This window comes from Microtus oregoni, unplaced genomic scaffold, assembly GCF_018167655.1.
Source record: "Microtus oregoni isolate MIOR12 unplaced genomic scaffold, Mior012 000043F_ref0000047, whole genome shotgun sequence".
In the NCBI taxonomy this organism is placed as follows: domain Eukaryota; kingdom Metazoa; phylum Chordata; class Mammalia; order Rodentia; family Cricetidae; genus Microtus; species Microtus oregoni.
Window position 1 is genome coordinate 17,229,639 of NW_024543210.1, and position 20,399 is coordinate 17,250,037.

Sequence of the window (20,399 nt, forward strand, 5' to 3'; positions counted from 1 at the left end):
ACAAATATAAAAAACTAATAAATATTATAAAGGTGATATATATGTATGTATATATTTGTGTGTATATTATAGAAAATATATTTACATGTATATCTTCTATCTATATCTGATTTATGTGGTTAATAAAATTTTCCTTAAAAATGAAAACCAACGTATAACCATGCTAGCCTATTAATACTTTTCATTCTGCTATATATTATTGATGTAAGTAATTGGCACAAGCAATATGAGAAATAATTGCATGGTGTTCTTTTTATAAGCACTGTATTTGGTTGTTCCACAACTTTTTCACTGAGGTGATCACTACCTCCTCCTTCACCATATTTTCTACCTTCTCCCTTCAGTGTGAAGCATACTACAGACTCCTATTTCTATGCTATCTAGGCCTATTATTCAGGATTCCATAATCACATGAAATCACTAAATATATTATGCAAACTCATTCAAACTCATTCACATGATTATGGCACCCGAGAAGCCCCATGATCAGCCACCTGCAATCCAGACATCAACAAGTGTACTTCACTGAAGAGTAATGTGAAGAAGACTTTGTAAACCAGGATGGTTTATGCTATGAGTCATGGTCATAGACTGGAAGAAAAAGGCAAGAGTTCCACACTTTCAGATGTCTAAGGAAAGGAGAAAGGTCAAACAAAGAAGAAAACATTAGTGTTCCCTTTGCTCTTTTGTTGTATGAACGTCCTCCAGCTCAAATTGCCTCAGTAGATCATACTCTAATTATACACCTAGATGAAGTGGTTCTTTGTGTTTATTCTGTTTATTTAAATATGAATATCTTATAGAGATTAGTCATCAATACCCCCATTAACAATGCCTTACCAGCTTTTTGGAAATACTTCAGCTGAGGCAAAGGGAAACTCATGCTTAACTTTCGTTCCTGCTATTTCCAGTGTCTTTCAGGATGTTGCTTAGCTTTCTTGAACTGTAACTTTAAAACCATAGAACTGATTAGTCAAAACATTTTCTCTTCTTCCACTCAGTATCTTCGATACCATATTGATTAATTTATCTCCATTCAGTATTGGAGCTACTGTGATTGTTACTTATACCTGATTCACATTTCTTATGTGAAACTTTTTGTCACTGCTTTGCATTTCCACGATACTTAAAGCACTTTATTGCATCACTATTCCATGAAATTGTTTGTTATCATTGCCTTTCTATTTAAATGATTTATCTTAGTTATAATCATTTGCTTGGTTTTTGAATGGTTGTGTATGTAAGTGGTTGATGGAATAGTGTGTATTCAGTAAAGGTATAATTTTAAGAGTCATGGAAATCTAACCAAGATTAGTTGAGACTAACAATTATACATCTATCCTAAATACGTAAGTTCAAGACTTGCATAAAATCAGCCACATTTCAAGGTGAAAAATCATATATATATATATATATATATATATTAGAATATATATACATACATATATTCTTATATATAAATTTAACAGTCAGATAATTGTACTCTTAAATTGTTTTAAGTGTCTTTATTGCCTAATTCAAAGTTTTTTAATTTCCTTTGTTTTTAATACCATCTTCTAGAATTGAGAAAAGATTCTTGCTTTCATTATTTAAAATGCATATTTTCCTATGTTTAAGCCATAGTAATATTCTGAATGTGAGCTAAGACAGTAGATGTATATATATCTCAGAAAGGCAAAGATTTGCTTTTCTGTTGCTCAGCTCCTGTCAAAGGTGGAGATTTATATAAAGACAGATTGTATATGTGGACACTCCTCCAAGTGGTCTAGAACCCTTCTACTATGCTTTTGCTTTGAGGATTTCCATTAGCCAGGGTGCAATCTGTTTGTGCACCCAGTGAATGGCTCTTTTCCTGGAAGAGTTCATAGTTCAGGCAGTGGAATTTTAGATGTTTCTTTACTGGTGGCCAAACAGAGCAGAATATCTCCACAGTGCCAGATGTGAGAGTAGAGGTTGTTGTTTTTCTAATTTTCTCTCTTTCATCCTTTACTTCATGTAAGCTTTATTTCCATGACTAGCAACTTGAGGTCTAAAAAGAACTTGTAACAGCCTTTTGTTCTCAAAAGTGAAAAAGAAACAAATGTGTTAAAACCTCTCAAATAATTATACATAATGCCTGAGTTTCAAATGCCCAGAAGTGCCCCTCCCCATCCACTACAATAAGAAAAAAAATGTAACAAAGAAAAACTGGAATAAAAGGTATTATACTCTTGAGGTATATGGCTTTCTTGTTTGTTAAAATGTTATAGCACCTCATGGTATCTTCTAGACCCCTTACTTAAAAGGCAACAATTTTTTAATGTGTACATTAAAGGATTCATAAATGTAGTCTACTGCAGCTCAGTTTTTAGAACCACATTTCATCTTAACTACTATTGAGTTATCTATGTAAATAATGATTAAAAAGAAAATCCTTAAATAAGCCTCATTGGAAAACTGGAAATTAATTACCACATTATATCTAGTTAAGTGGAAATGAAGTAAATAAGGACAGAGGAATAATTGTAGCCTGTGGGTAATTTTATGACTGCAAACTATCTGAAGAGTGAAAATTTCCCCTCAAAGAATGTTTAAAGATGCCTCATATTGAGAAATGCATTTTTTTTCAAAGAGCAACTTTACAAGAAAAAAGCAAACCCTGGATCAAATATTTTTGAAAACATATTTTAGTGAATTTTTTGAGTGTAGTGTTCAAACTATTTTTGTTTACAATTTTATTCTCTTAATGCTACTTGCCTTGAGAGAAAGACATCAATCCCAAGGACAAAACTCTATGTTTCCTAAACATTCTTCTGGGGTATCCCCTCCAGTAATTTCTCAAAAACCTTGGTGTGAAATAGGCAATCTGTTTCCAAACCCCCCTGTAAGAAAACAAGCAGTGACTTGGGGATTGAGTAATATTTATATTATCTCTGTCAATTGTGATCCTTAGGCCAGAGATCAAAGAACTTTAAGAAGTAAGATATTTTATATATAGTGTATCAATTACTTGTCTGACACTGTGACAAAAAGTAACTGACGGGAAACAACTTCATGAACGAAGGGTTAATTTCAGTATAGAGTTGCAGGACAAATAATCCACCATGATGAAGCAATGAATCATCTGGGCTTGATTTGTTTTCTTCTTGTTGTTCAGGTCAAAACGCCAGCTCATAGAACAGTACCACCCAAATTAATATGCAGCTTTGTCCCTCCATTTATCTAGTCTGGGAAATCCTGTGTTAGACATATGGAAAAGGTTTACTTACATAATGTTTCTAAATCCTACCAACTGTCAATTCCAAGCCTACAGTTGGCAGTTCCCATCAGTGTTGGTTACATCTAGGGACTCTTTCCTCCCTCCATTTCAAGGTTGGAATTTATCAAATGGATATGTTAAATGTATGCTTCTTAATTATAAGGTTCCTAGGTCAAAGTCATTAATATATATCATTCTGTATAAATAAAGAATTTACTTTTCCATGATCATAGACATGAATGAATATAACTCTTACATTTCATGATGAATTTGACAAAAATTTAGATTCTGTACACTTGCTGTTTTCTGTCTTAAGATAATTGTATCTCCTAATCATTTCTACAAATTAAGATACATTCTTAAAGTTAAAAATAAATTCTATGAAAATTGATATATATTTAAATTATTGGTAAATCTCTTTTTTTCATGCCAGTTTGGGGAGAGATAAAATACTTTGATGTTTTGTTTTCTTTTTCTGAAATCTCTCTCCTGTTCCCCCTTCTTACTCTGTAAATGTCTCTTTCTTTACTGTCGTAGAAGACCTGTGAGCAGGCTGCAGAGGTGGGTATAGGGGCTCTAAAGAAATTTAGAAGCCATGTTGTATAAAGTTTACTCTTTACAATGTATCTAATTAGAAGACAAGTTTTACTTTTAATGATTATTTGCTCTATAAGTTATAATCACCATTTAGGATAAAAAACAGATGAGAGAAGATAAAATGAACCTTTGGAGTACTGGCTGTAGAATGTCTCCTTGGAATTTACAAACTGGCTATATACCTTAAGAAGAGACACTTTATGGCTTTTGAGATTTATGATCTATTGGTACATAGAAAATATCTGACCATGAGAATTCAGAGGAAGCTACTTAAATATACACCATGGGTAAGTTCATTTTAAGCTATAAATTTTATTGAAAAATTAGTAAAATAATCAAAGTTCTATGTTGTCAAAGTGAAATAGTATGAAATTCTTCTAGAAAATATGAGGATACTACAAAATACTATTGTAAGTTTTCAGAATCCCATGAAGAAATTCTTTGAAGCAAGTAGCAAGTAATGTCCTGGAAGGTACGTGTTGATCATCAAAGCAATATATCCAAACACACAAAATTAAAATTTGTTTATGAAACTAAAGGGACACAAGTGACATGGAATAATAGGTGGTATTTTTAAAGTGGATTTTCACATCATCTGAAATAAATACAAGTCCTTATGCTTGTAGAATAAGAATTTTACTAAATATAATAGCTCTCAACCTTGCTAGATGTATTTTAGTTGAAGAAAAGTTTTAGTAACTTTTCTTAAACTTGGAAGGAAAGACCTTTTGCAGGAGTTTTTGAGATATTCTGGCTGCACAACCATCTTTGAGTCTGCACATCTCTGTGTACTCCAAAGCACTCTAAATAAGGCTAGAACATACTAGAAGGGGACTTCACATCCAAAGAAAAGAGTTAGGCTGGTGGGACCATCAGACAAGAACACTGAGCAAGACCATAAACTGCTAAAACAGATAAATTTTTCTTTAAAACACTTTGCTGCCCTCAGATAGAAATCTAATTCATAAAATGCATTTGGAATTCAAAGACCTTTGGACAAAGAACACATCACAAATAGTGAGTCTCTACATTCTTCTTCCCAGACCACATAACACATTAGTATTCAGCTGAACTATCAAATAGAGTTCCAAAGAAGTGAAAATATAATGTACTTTAAAAAATGTTTTGTCTACCGGTAAAATGTTGAGGATGTATTGAATGACAACTGTGTTTTGAAGTAGTTTGCTTACAAAGTTGTAACCATTCACTAATGTTCAAGGTACTTCTGTGGCTTCTCAAATGTTAGAGATTCTTTGCTAAATAACAGTCCTGATATAAAAAGCCTACAGAAATTAGAGTTGTAGAGAAAAATTTTATTGCCAGGAGTTGTCACATTATAGATGTTTTGATAATCGCACATATAAAAATGTACACTTGAATAGACTTTGAATTCTTGCTTAAAGGTCATGGGAAATGTTTGTGGCACAGGGTGTCTAAAAACAATGAAACGCAACATTCAGCAGCTCAGCTGTCTGGGACTGTTACTGACATAGCTGGTATACTTGGATGTGAGAGTGGAGAAACTTTGCCAGCAAAAAAAATACGTATTTAAAATGCATAACAAAAGCTACCATTTATGCAAAATATCCCGAGAATTTAAGTAAAGAAATGTACAGTCAATACAGACTTTAAAAATGAGTTATATAAAGTCGGGCAGTGGTGACACATTCCTTTAATTCCAGCACTTGGGTGGCAGAGTCAGGTCGGTCTCTGTGAGTTCGAACCCAGTCTACTCTACAAAGGAAGTTTTAGGACAGCCAGTACTGTTATCCACAGAAATGTTTTTGAAAAATGAAACACAACAAAAAGTGAGCTATACAAATAATAGCTCTAGGGCATAAAATAGAGTATGTAATATGTTGTTGAGTAAATGATGTGCATATATTCTTGAAATTGTGTGTTAAAAGCTTCATGGGTGTGGAAGCCTGTCCTGTCTTCAGAAAGAGTGGAGGTGCGGAACTGTAAAAAAGGAATGAGGATGTATTGCCTGTTAGAGTTGTTTGCGGAAGCCGCCCAGGACCAATATATTTGTTTATTTCACTGATGTCAATCAGTAACTTGGGCAGTATGGTGTGTATCTGTTTGAACAATTTCCCTCCAGACACACATAATCTTTGAAATGCTAATTTGTCTTCTAGTTTAAACTACAGAATGTAGTTTTCTGTTACCTTGTAATCATTTGATTCCTAGTAGTAGACTGTGAACTCTACATGGTCATTAATTGTTTTACGTGATCCTTACATATCCCATTTCTTCTCATGGACTGCTCGATTTTTGTTGTTGTTGTTGTTGTTGTCATTATTTAAATACTAGTCTAACTTACTTTCTCTTTTAGGAAATGTGCATTTGATTGTGGCTTTGCTACTTAGGAATTATTGAATGAACAAATTAGACTTTATTCATCTTTTCCCTAGATGAAATATATAAAAATAATATTTTAATAAATAACACTAATGATTAATTGATAATTCTGTTAAATCATTAGGACATGGCTTGGAAATTGCAATTACACAGAAAATGTTTACTGTTCCTCATATAGAGGATATTCTAACAACATCTCCTCTTGCTCTGATCTACTATGGATGATACTATTATATACATACTCTTTAGCATGGGATTTTTGCCTGGGTTGAGTCACTATTCTTGTGATTAGTTCTTTCTTACTATTCGCTATGAAGATAATTTATACATTTTGGTTTGGGGAGATTACTTAGTCATAAAGCAATTACCTCTTAACCATGAGAATTTAGTCAGGTTCCCAGCATCCACATGAAAATCTCATCGTGAGGATGTAAACTTGCAATCCCATTACTGGTAAAATAGATACAGTGGAATCCCTGTGGGCTTATAGGCCAACGACTCTGACATAATTGGTAAGCCCAGGGAGAAATCAGGCTTCAAAATAAGATGGGATGCTTCAGTGGTTACAAGACTTGTATAAACAAGAGGACCAAACTGCAGATAACCAGAACACACATAAATGGAGGGTAGGTGTGCCTGCCAGCCTCTAATCACAGATTCAGAAGCTTGAGACAGCAGATGCCTGAAATAAGCTGAGAGATCACACTGCAGAGAAGTTTCTGAGACATTATAGGGGAGTTGGAACTGAGATATATTGGTGATATACCCATGTAGAAGGGGCCAATCTATCATCTCTAGTGTTGCAGTTCAGTCTCTGGAGTTAATACTTTTCTGAGCCTTGCTTTTGTTGTTCCTTTGATTCTGTGAATACTTCCTTACTATCCAACAAACATCCTTTTATGGACAAGTTACCTTGAAATAATATATGCATTATGTACTACATGAACTATGTTGTCTCACAAAGCAGAATAACAAAACAATAATCAGTATATTCTTATCTCTAGAGTGAATAGGTTAGCCAAAGGTGAGTTAGTCAAGGTTGGGTTTGTCTGGGTGTGAATCATGTTCCCTCATGTTGGTTCACCGCCTCCTAGGAGAACAGGGTAGCATGGGCATGTTATTTTTGTGAATGCAGAAACAGGAGAAAAAAATAGAGTAGACCTAAGTCGCAGAGATTTAGGGTATAATTTGCCTGTTGACTTATTGTCTCGTTAAGGTCTTGAAACCAGAAAACTAGTTAGAAGTGAATAACTCATGTGACTATGTATATAGAGAGAAATAGATATAGAGAGGAATAAAAACTGTGGCAAATTACATTATCTAAACAGTTGATTTGCATTTTGTTCTGGTAAGAGCTTTTCTAGTTAATGTAAATTTTGGCTACTTTCCTTTAAAACCTATGCCTATTTTATAGTTACACCTATCTAATATCAAAAGACATATTGAATATGTTAAGAACAAATGTGATTTTTATACCAAGATACCTGGGATGGGTAACACTCTGCCCACCCTGGTAAAGTGAAAAGATTAATCTTTCTTTTTTTCTGAAAAATGTTTATGTTTCATAAAAAAAATATTTCTGGCTACTCTACATTCTTCCCACAATTTAACATTCAAACATTTGGAACTGGTTTGACTAAAAGGGAAAGAAGAAGTTTAAAAATGTTAGCTGGCAATGTTCTAACATATTATAAAACAAACAACTGAAGCTCACGACCACCCATGCTGAGAGTGGCTGCCTGGACTTGTGAGATCAGTCGAAACTCTCTTGAAGAGACCATGTGTATTGCTTCAGAGACGTGGCAGGAGCTGGCACAAACTCTGAATGTTGACATCTGGGCTTCACTTTCACTATTGATATGATTAGTTTGTATACCCGCTCTACCTTTAGGTAATTTCCTCTTATTAATCAACATTTAATTGAAACAAAATGACCTATATGTAAGAAACAGGTATCCTTTATTTTAAATTTTGGCAGTGCCATTTTGTGGTTGTGTTGTTTTCGATAGCAAGATTTCCCTGTATGTATGTTTCCTGGGAAAAATCTTTCAGTATATGTAATTCATACAGTTCTGAAAAATAGTTAAAAAAATAAAAAGAATTTTTGCCCTGCTGGTGGCACGTAAGAAACAAGAATGACTTTAAAATGGAGTTATTGTTTGTAAGGCTCATGTAGTCTATTGGCTAACTTTTTCTGAATGCTACACAGGCTTTTTTTCTCATCCATATTTGATGTTGCACTTGGGCCAACTTGGGCTTTGTTTCATAACTTTTTTTATTCTTGTGTTTAGAAAGGAAGAAAAGAAGCTTATGTTATAGTACACGTTGGTATTCCTGGGGCAGAAGAAAAATGAGAGATGCTAAAAGTACATTCAATGTCAAAAACACATCATCATCATTAACCAGCGGTTGGGAAATAGAAAGAGCACCCTTGCTCGTATGGCATTGCCTAAGGCTGTTCCAGGTAGGCGACCACTTTCGCTTGCTCAGGAAGCACAAAAGTTCTACTATGAGTGAAAATGCCACAGGAACAGAAAGGCAATATTGTCGTAAGAATATATAACAAATCCTAGTGAGTTTATGCATTTCTGAGATACACAGCTGAGTGTGTGTGTGTGTGTGTGTGTGCGCGCGCGTGTGTGTATTTGTGTGCGCACTGTGTGTGGGGAGTGCGAATGTACCTATACCTGAAATTTAGTTTGGAAAGTGAAATTTTCCTGTTTTTTGCCCCTCCACTGTCATCTCCAAATTTCGGCTTCATTATCTTAAACAATTAGTTTTTTCCTCTCTAAAATTTACGTGTTTTGTGAGCATTTACTCTTTTTCTAGATATTGTTAGAAATTTTGCTACATTGATATATGTTTTAAATTGTATTTAAATTATTGAGTTATGTGCTATGTCAAAGCATTAGTACTCAGAATTCCATTAACTTTCCCTGAGGCTAATGGAATGGACAAGATAAATATCAACTCATGAAAGAATAGAGTAACAAGGGAAAAATGAATAAAAAATCCCTGTCTGCCTTGATGAGCCAGGTTTAGTGAGCTTATATGATTATATTTATATTATATAATGGCCCACAGACAGTTGTATCACGGAAAGGTCTTATGAAGTACAACCTCTTGAAAGTTAATTTCATAGAGTTTCTAGTCCAGTTAATCTTTTACCGGCTATTCCACCAAGGTTGTAGCATCGTTTTAGGTCATGAGCAACAGAGGCAAAATTACCTACAACTGAGGGTGTGGGGAACGGTGGGAAATTGTAGTAATAGGAGCGGCGGGGCTGCGTCCCCAGCACCCCACGGCTGCCTGCTCGGCTAGCTTATGCCCCGAAATAACAACACACAAACAGTATTCATTTAATCACTGCTTGGCCCTTTAGCTCTAGCCCTTACTGGCTAATTCTGATATCCCGATCAACCCATTTCTAATAAACTGTAGCACCTGTCTTACCAGGAAGATTCTAGCCTATGTCCATCCTGGGTCGGATTGCGTGCGGAGCATGGCGTCTCTCTGAGGAGTCTGCTCCCGAGACGAGAGCTGTGGAGTCTGACCTCACTTCCTCTTCCTCCCAGCATTTTGTTCTGTTTACTCCACCCACAGGGCCAAGCAGTTTCTTTATTGCTTAACCAATGAAATCAACAGATTGATATATGACACTCCCACATCAGGAAATGATGACTTGGATATCAGGTAATGATCTAATGGCCCCCATCTCCTTCTTCTGTGAGACAACTTCACTAGGTCTGATCTTTTTGAAGTCTCCTATGGATTACAGCAGCTCTGATGTAGATGGTGATGGCCTTGTAGAACCTTGAGGCCAGAGTTCCACAATGAGTGAGCTCTGTGCAGGAGGAAATGTGGGAAGTGTGTGCGTGCGTGTGTGTGTGTGTGTGTGTGTGTGTGTGTGTGTGTTTCTCTACTGAGCAACGGGAGTGTCGAAGGAACTATTCTTAGTTTCTTTGATGAATCATATAGTTAAAGAGGACAGAAGCCTTTATCATAAGGAGTTTATCTCTAGGTAAAAATATAGTCAATGAACTATCATGAGTTAATGAAAATTGAAAGCTTAATGATCTGAAGTCAATAACTATGGCCAAAGAGATGACACTTTACAGTACAATGTAGAAGTAAAGACCACAGACTTTCTTTATAAATAGAATGTTTAGTCAGGGATAAAGTCTTTATGGGGATGAGAATGGGTTCAGTTTTACAAAAGGGAATGACCAGATATGACTGAGCATTGTGTGTTTGCCAAAAGGGCCAATGTGAGCTAAATATAAGAATCCAAACAGACAAAGAGTGAGACATGAGTCAGAACAGGTAAGGTGAATAGGTAGATCAGGTACTATATCCTGAGTACACTATTCTACTTGCTTATTAAAGGAGAAAACAACAAGTACAAATAGTACTTGTTTTTTTGTTGATCTGAGTATTGTGATAGGGACACATTGAATGAAAGATGGCAGTAGAAGTATCATACATGGTTCAGTTGTGTGTGACATGCAAAGATAGTAGAGGCTTAAGCTAGGAGGGAAGCAGTAGAGTGGGGACATGTGAATGGAACCTGGACACACATTGGGAGCAGAGGCAAAATTAACTGAGTATGGTTATACAGCTTGCACAAAGATGCTGAAAGAGTTGATATGGAGGAACATTGAGCAAATAGACTGTAAGCTTCTAATGTTGAAACCACTTATTAGTCATCGAACTGGAGACACAGAGAAATAAAGACCAGAATTTGAGACCTATGATCTGTCCTTGATTTGGGAGATACTATAACATATTAACATATTACCACAAGAGGTGACTTAAAGGAGAGAGAGAGAGAGAGAGAGAGAGAGAGAGAGAGAGAATGCTACACAGCAGTAGAAGTTAAAAACATGCTGTAAAGGTGAATAATAGGTCTAATCTCTGAATCCAGAATGCATTAATTATGTATTCCTCTGTTTTTTTTCTATGTCTTTTCCTCTAGCATCCTAGCTCTATTGGCCCAATCTTTCCTCCCAGTATATCAGCAAGTAAAGCTTCATTTTTTCCTTAAGTAGACACATATCAGCCCATGAAAGAAATTTTATACCTAAGAGGAAAATCTTAAAAGAAAAAAAATGCCCAGGCATTGTCATAAAATTCTATATCAACTTGTATTTGTTTTTTTTTAATGTGATGAATACTAAAATAATCCTTGTAGACTAGATGACATTTTTTTTTTCAGGATTGACACCAAGTATGTATTTGTTAGCTTCTTTTCAAAACATAAAACTTTCTAAGTAAGAAAATTGTGACATCGAACTTTGGATAAGAATTGGATGATAAGAAAGTCAAACTTTTAGGAAATGAGTAAAGACTTTATTTTTTTATTTATCCTTCTATTTATTTATTTAACTTCCTGACTGAAAGACTATAGTTTCTTTTAGTTTTTAGATTAGAACCAAGAGCCTGATACTTATTAATACAGCCTTCTATTACTGAGTTATGCCTTAACCCACACAAAGCCAACTTTGAAGACTTATGTTTCAGTCCTTAACTCATGGACCTTTGCAAGAAACCATTCCTCAGAAGTGATGATTTGTCCATGCCTGCAATGGATGAGCAACTTAACTGAAGCAAACATGAATGGAGCAGGATTTGAGCTAAGGGAAGAATAATTGCTCCAGGTGGCTCAGCTCCCTACACTTATTGTGCAAGCAGTTAGTATCCTGATGGCTTTTGATTCAGTATAGAAAGTTGCTGAGGAGTAATAGGGTGGCTGCAATGTGAAAATCAAGTGTCAGAGGCCACTAGCCCAGAGTACACTCTCACAGACTCAACAAGTTCTACTCCCTGACAGGGAAACACATGGCCTTCGGTGTTCACTTAAGGCTAATTTCTGCTGAAATTGTCAAAGGGGACATTACTACTGTTTTAACAGAGAAAAAGACATGTGCCAGAGTATCTGCATGCCTGGTAGAGGGAGGTAGTAGTAAGTTTCGTCTCTGGTAAGTACTTTTAAAATTTAATCTCTTTGAAATTGCTTGCCTGATTACTCTTGGCAAGAAAGGGAAATTGCCATGTCTTCGGCTGTGGTAGCATGAAACTGAATTGACTTCTTTTTGTACTGAACCTTGCTCTCTTTGCCTTCTTACCTCTGTATGTTTGTATGTCTGCATGTGTGTGTGTGCATGTGTGTGTGTGAGCGTGTGCATGTGTGTTTTAATGAGGTTATGACACAAAAGGAATCACAGGATGTTTCCGTTCTGCAACACTGCCAAGTCTAATATCTGGAGCCATTCATTTAGAAGCCTTAATAAGTTATTTCAATTACCTCGTCAGGATTAAGTCAGCAGCAAATATCGGGTTTTCTCTTTCCTTCTAAGGTGAGATTCGATTTAAATGATAATAACAAGTGCCAAAGTGATGTGAATGCACAAGCCGCATAGGGTGATGCCCTTCTTGGCTGACTGGGTTCCCATTGGGAGCTGTCATAACTCATCAGCTGGAATCTTTTTGTGCAGAGAGCAGAGGAACGCCCACAAGGGACAAGGACTCCAGAAGCTTTCTTTCAGCTGGCTGTGGGTGCTGAGCTTCTCTCTCCATGGAGAGCTATGTGTGGCTGGCTGGGGTTCTTTCAGTTAACTACTCAAGAGATCTGGCTCAAAATTGTCAAGTTTGCCAAACAACATTGGTCCTTATCTATACACTTTGGCCAGATTGTCATTTGTTCATCTTTATTTTCACTGGTCAAAGACAAGTTAGCTAGTGTCTCTTGTAGCAGCGTTGAAGATGTCTCTATACTCATTCGATTCCCTAAAATAGGATATATATATCTTGTGTACATCTTTTTTCTTACACTTCACCCCATATTTATTTGTTTTCTTTAGAAGAGGAAAGTTCTTAAAATAATTAGTCTATTGTGAGGTAAAAGGAAGAGGCAGGAATGTTGAAAATATTTCGCAAGAAAAGAATAACTATTTGATTTTAAGACTTCTAATGTTAAAAGTGTGAGATAAGAGACAAGACCTCATACTCAAGATTCACTTTCATCTTATCTGCTTGTTATCTGGCATTTAAGTGCATTGTCTAAATTGTTGTTAGGTTAGCCCACGTGTATGCACAGATTTAAATATTTATCTGCATTTTTAAATGTCTAAGGTAGAGCATTAGCTTTAATTACATTTTCTTTATTCCTGTTTGTTGAAAGGAGTAACTAATGTGAGCCTTTAGCCTGCTACTTTTATTATTTCGTATAGTCAAGAGATCATATATTTTTCATGTAACTTATATGCCTATGTTGGCTAGGATATTTTATATTTTGTTTCCTATCCTTCTTTCTGAGTTCCTTGATATGCTTTCTGCATAAGCTTCAAGCTAAAGAAAGAATCACAAAGTTATTTCTATTTTGCGTGAGGAGGCAGTCTTACAATGAGAACAAGAACAGGGCATTCAAAATAGTGATGAATATGCAGCTAAAGGACAGGGTCATGAGACACAGCATCTTTACTGTACCCTTGATTTTGAATTCAAGTTTTCCAATATTACAAAGGTTATTAATTATACCATTCCCCAAAAGCCAAAGGAATCATATTTCTAGGGTTCTTTTTTACCGTAAAAAATCTTGGGATTCATGATTTAAAATCCCACTTGCAAAAGACTGTGTATGTCCACCATGGGCCAATGGCTACAATGTTTTCTATGGTAGATAACATTTACATTTTGCACCTCAGACAGAGCTGGTAGGGTCTGGGGTAGGGGTATTGTAATATTAACCAAAACCTCATGATGAAACTTATCAAAGATCAAGGTGTATGTGGATACAATTTGAGGCAATGTTATGTGAATTTAATGAAGAACATAAATCAAGCCTTACTGGGAGTGTTTGCTTCCTTCTGGCTCTTCCATAAATTATTTTCTTTCATAGAGCTAACACATCCGATGCTGGGTTTTGTGGAATATTTTATTAATGATGAGTAAGCATTATACATGATTATATTTCAAACTCCTTTCAGATGACTTGGACTGCTTCAAGATTTCATTTGAAATAAGCAAGCATCCTTATCCCATAAAAGCAATAACATCTTAAGCTTTTCTAAGACCACTGGTACTTTCCACCAGACCACCATTTCTCCCGCTGTCATATTTGATCTTTGTGGCTTTACCCATAGAATCAAATTTAAACCAGAAACTCTAAAGATAGTTTTAGATCCTCAATTGCTGTTCGTCAGGTTGGCTAGGAAAGATTTCAAGCCAGACATTTGTGTAAGCTTGAATTAGGAAGTACTCTGGTGAATAATATGTGCAAAAAAGAGAAGAACATGAGCGGACACTGCAAAGTTGCCTGGGATTAAAACAAGGGGTTAGCTAGGCTGTCTCTATCTCAAATATAGGAGTGACGCCTATCATAGGAAGTGGGGTGGATTTGGGAAGTCATTAGCTTGGGCTGAAACAATTATTCGGAAAGGAGAAAAGACTGAATTGGTGAGTAGTTTGAAACTTAGGGTATGCATGGAACAGTGTGTGATCAGAGATACCTCTTTGTAAATTGTCTCAATTCCCCTCTTTTTTTTTCCCCCAAGCTGATTGCAGGTTCTTCAAAAAACATGTCAGGTGTTGAGTTTGGAGAAATCTTGACTTTGAATTTCAAAGTCAGTGGACATTAGGATGGAATAAGTCAGTCCAATTTCTAAATATGCTTTCCCAGTGTTCTTATGCAAAAACTGTAATCTTGATTTAATAGAACCCAGAACTTAAGAATTTACCAGCAAAATAAAGCTTAGGGCAGAGACTGCAGAACAAGAAACCCAAAAATGAAACAAACAGGATTTAAACTGACTATAATGTCGAAATGCTACATGAATTCACTTTTCATGAAAAAAAAATTAAAGAGAACACTATTTTAAACCAAAGAAAAATTAAAGATATACCAGTACTGTGTCAGAGGAAAAATAAAGTAGCAATCTGTCTGGAGGGATTTTCAAAGCAGAGGTGAGAAGGTAATAACAATAATGATTCTCATGATGATAACGATAAAGTGGGAATAGCTGTGATAAGGACTTGCCAGGGAGCTATGAATGAGTCATAGAAGGTGACAAATTTCTCTTTTGTCTGGCATCTGGGGATCTTTCCTTTGGTAGAGTGGGGATAGGCCAATAAAATGAGTTCAGGTACTACATATTAAATCTATCTGTATTACCTATCTCCTTTTATCCAATCTATCTCTACTCTGTTTTATTTTTCTTCTGAGGTATCCCATTTTTTTTCCGAAATATTTTTGCTTTGAGAGTTCTTCTTTTCTCTACTTAAAGACAGAAATAAGATAAAGAACCCAGACAGAGAGTTTTGGAATTTTGGAGTGTTTGATGAGATTTCTGAAGCTGCACACACTAGGGCTCAGCATCACAAAAACGTATTTCCTATCTTTTTAAAAAATATTATACGTAAGAATTCAACGCCTGTATTAAATCTTGAATTTGGATCTTTTTAAAAATTTAAGTATTTTTTAATTAATTTTTGTGTGTGTTGTGTGTATGTATGACTGAACTCACGCCCATGTGTGGGTGAGAAGACAGTTTGCAGACATCTTGCATTATGTGGATTCTCGGGATCAAACCAGGTCATCAGCTTTGAAAGCAGGTTTCTTCATCCACTGAACAATGCTGTAAGCCCTAAAGTCTGCATTTCAAATGTTTTCCAAACCAGGTACTAACGAGTTTGTTCCTATTGAGCCTGAGAAGGAAGAACATAGAACTTAAAAGGTTTAAGTGAAAGTTTGAGAACATTGGTATGGTGTTGTTTTTTGTTTTCTGTTTGTTTTATTTTCCCTGCTAAGCTTACTCTTTGCTCTGTGTTCCTTCTTGGACTCATGGTAAGCTGAGTTGCATTGCTCCTATCATAAAATCCTGTCTTTAGAAGAAGCTTCATAAAAGGCATAAAACCATGGAGCCAATCAATCGGTCCCTGGGAGCAAGGATACTTCCAAAAACAAAACAAAACAAAAAAAAAAGATAATTTGATTAACTCAGGAATTTCTTATAAAAATTAAAGCTAAATAATACATTTTAGAAGCTGTTAGGGATGACAAAAATTTGAGCAGAGTAGGGTGTAAAAGATAGGATAATTTAACTCTGCCATTTTCAGATGAAGAAACAAAGCTCAGCAGATCTACACAAAGGAGTCGAGATGGGGAAGATGGGCATGATGTGCTATAGAGCGAGCCGATATAAACACCCTTCACTTGCTCTCTATTACATGAACTTTGAATAATGACTCTTGAAACTCTCTGTGTGACTCTAGACAGCTTTCCCAAGGGTTCATGCTTCTCTAGGAAGTGTGAGAATCGTAATAAATCTGAATTCACAGAGTAACTGTGGAGAGAGGCTGAGTCCCTTCATGAATACACAGTGGAAAACATATACTAAGCACACAGTAAATGTCCTTTACCCTCTCTCAGCGTCTATTTTCAATTCTTTTTTTTTTTTTTTTTTTGGTTTTTCGAGACAGGGTTTCTCTGTGGTTTTGGAGCCTGTCCTGAAACTAGCTCTTGTAGACCAGGCTGGTCTCGAACTCACAGAGATCCGCCTGCCTCTGCCTCCCGAGTGCTGGGATTAAAGGCGTGCGCCACCACCGCCCGGCCTATTTTCAATTCTTAAGCAAAGACTTTTTCCTCAAAGAAAAATAAAGACCTGCCCTTTACTGAAGCCTTTTATAAGTTAAAAGTTATCTATCGACTATTTCCTTCTTCTCCCAGAGCTTTTAACATAAACATCTTTCTTCTGTGTAACAAGAAGCATTGATGATCGTGGTTACTACATTTTTGTTCATTTCCCATCTTCTCAAATGGATTTTTTAATTAGTGTCATCATTGCCCCATTGCTCTGTTAATAGAACTTTCAAAAATATACCCACTCTGCCTATCACTCTCTCATATGAACATTCTTTGCTTTGCACAATCTGACCCAATCTCTTTCCAGTGTTATACCTCACTTTGCTACCTGCTTTCATGAACTACATTACTGACAGGTACTGGCTAGACACCGATGTTATACTGATCACTTACTCTGCTATTTTAGAATGTCCAAACTTGAGGATGAGCTAATCTTCCAGTAGTACATTATGGTGGTCTTCCTACCTGAGTTATTCTGTGAGTCCCTCTGTCTGAATTGACTCATCTTTTCATAGGAACATGGTTGGATCTAGAGAGCTTGTGAGCTTTACCTCTTTTTGTTGGAAACACATAGTTGTCTCCAAGCTAGTAATGAATTTTACTTTGTATAGAACTTTCAAACTAGTTCATTATATGATGATTAATTATGTGAATTTATTGTCATTGTTAGATTAAAAGGTCCTTGAAAACTAATAATGTGTTTGAGTAATATTTATGTATTCTATAACACTTGGCATAATGATCTGTAACTAGAACACAGGAACAGAAATTAATGTAAAATAAAATGCAAAAGTTGTTTAATGGTTCTCTTTACACATTTCCTCTAATAGTGGCACTGACTTTCCAAACAATCTCACAAAACAACAGCAACAACAAAATTTAAAGCAGGAAGACTGATAAAACAAACAGACCTTGATAGGTAGAGTGTGAACAGGGATTTGGGGTGTTTGATATGAGAACTTCAATAAAGGTTGTCTTCTTGATTAAACTCTAAGGTTAGCACTCTAAGTTATATTAGACATTACTTTAGGCTTTTTTTTTAATTTGTGCTCATCTCTGAATTTTGAATATTTGGAGAATTCCTGTCGAGTCAGTCTAGCAAAACGCTTACCTTAGATCTGAGCAGGGCATTGTTCTACATCTTTCTGGCCTCTATTCATCAAATACTTGGATGTCTGTTGAGCAGGAATTACCCCCCACCATTTCTTAGTAAGTGTCCATGAACCTTCTCACCCTGATAACTGGCAATATTTCTCCAAACTTACTACCATAACATATTTGAACTAAAGTCTCTCTCCCTTAGTATGAAATCCTGGAATAAAAGTCTTCCTTGAATAAGTTCTTTTTATCTTTTTTTATCTTTTTAAAAAAATTTCTCAAGAATAGTTTTAACAGTACATATAAATTTGTATTTGATATAATGAATTTATGCTAGAAACACAGTAAATTTTACACTGTTACTAACATTGAATATCTCACTTAAAAGTTTGAAAATATTAATGCTATTATTTTTTATTTATTGACATCTCAAACATTATTTCTCTTGCTTTTGCTTTAAGATGTGTAGGAAGGGTGACTTGATGACTAAGCCCGAAAAAGTTTTGTTACACAGATTCAGATTTTATTCCATATCCTGGAAATGAAAAGTAGGCCAGAACTGCAAAAGTACAGGTGAGAAGACACTTAGATTGTGGCAAAAATTAAAACCTCCCTCAGGAGATCATTATATATCATCTGTAGAAAATATATAGCTTCTCTTTGCCTAATAATAAAAAAAAATGTTTGGTTCAATAAAGCACAAAGCAAAAACCATGAAAAGAACAAAAAGAAATCCTTCATATTCTGGCATAATTATAAACTTGATAGTGTTACTTGGAATTTAGAGGGAATATGTATGAACAAATAGTATATCTCCACTTCTGTCCCTGCATTCCTAAGGCTGGGTTGAAAGTCATATGCCTATTAAGAATTTGAAAATATATCCCACTGTCATTTAGTGCTCATTCTTGGACAACTATTGATAGCGTAGTTGTTCTACTTTATAATGCGAATGACTCTGAAAAAAATAAAAACAAATCATGAGAGCTTCTTAGGTCGTTATTGTTTTTCTGTTCTTATCACTACTCAAGAATGCAGTAAGTACTTCTGCTTATCTTTGAAGCCAGAGACTTGATGGTATTACTACCTAGCTGCCAGGGCAAACACTATCAGATACTTGTCAAAACATTTCAATCTTAAACACAGCAAGGAAATTGTAAACGGAAGAGTTTCGAGCACTTAAAAATCAATCCTTGCCTGTATAGCATTTTTTTAAGAGAAGGGGGGAAAACAACTTTATAAGGTTTAAAATTAGGTTGGTAGATTACATAAAAAGCAACAGGCTTGTTATATTGGAAATAGATGCCATAGATTGTAAATTCCCCCATGCACTAAAGGAAATCAGGAAAATAAAATACAAACTATAATGAGCTTTACTAAATACCATGAACTGTCTGGGTCTGGGCAAAGGGAGAAAAGGAGACTTGACCACTATTGTTTTAAGCCATGTGGTAATGACATTAAAATGTGCAACATCAGAGCCTGGGGTAGAGGGAGACAAGAAAAACATTGGCTTCATCATGAGAGGAAATCATGCAGGCTGCTGTGGACAGGAATGGGGCAAAAGGTCAAAAGGATTGTGTGCCCTTTGAAGAGTAAAATAATCTTCTGAGAATAAAGAGTGCATACAAGCATACAACTCACCAGAGTGGCTTCTAATGCTTAACTTTGTGTAACTCAAAAGATTGGCAAAAGTGAGAGAACATACTGAATCCACTTGGTAATGTTTTAAGAATTCGAAGAAGGTTGTGTATTTATAGCCAGCATTTAAGACAGAGTTACAAATATTATATTGACAGTCTAAGAGAAGCACAGGATAAAGGCATCAGACGTGCAGGGATGAAAATGAAGTACGAAATAATTCCCCTCTACATACATTGATAGGCACTCTAAACCTGAGGAAGTGTGGTTTAATGTCACTAATGTGGAAGCTGATGCTTTTCTCAGTGAAAACTTATGGAAATCATATACTTTTATTTTTATTATGATATAATTTGGCTATCAGTTTGTTCCAAACTCATGAGAATTTAAAGCATTTTAAACAAGATGAAATTGACAATCACTTAGGGAAACTGTATATAGAGGGAACAGAATTTAAATCTCTTCATATGACTCCAAAGAGTATATCTACTATGATCATGGTGGGTCAAGGAAAGAATTGTCTGAGGTAGTGATAATAAGCAATTGATGGCAAAATATCAGCTCGGATGATGGGAAATAGTGCAATCTAGAACTTGAGCAGTGAATTGGCTTTAGGAAAGGCTAAACCCACGGTCTTGCATAGAATCATCATATCCTTGCCAATCTATATTTTCCATAGGATTTGTGATTGTGTTTGTGATTGGGCCTGTATTTTTCTAGTCATACTCTTTTCCCATAACGTAAAACATGTGTCAATTCACCCTGAAATTATATTACTCTGTCTTAAAGGGAAAAGCGATTTCTGTTCCCAATATGTGTATCACG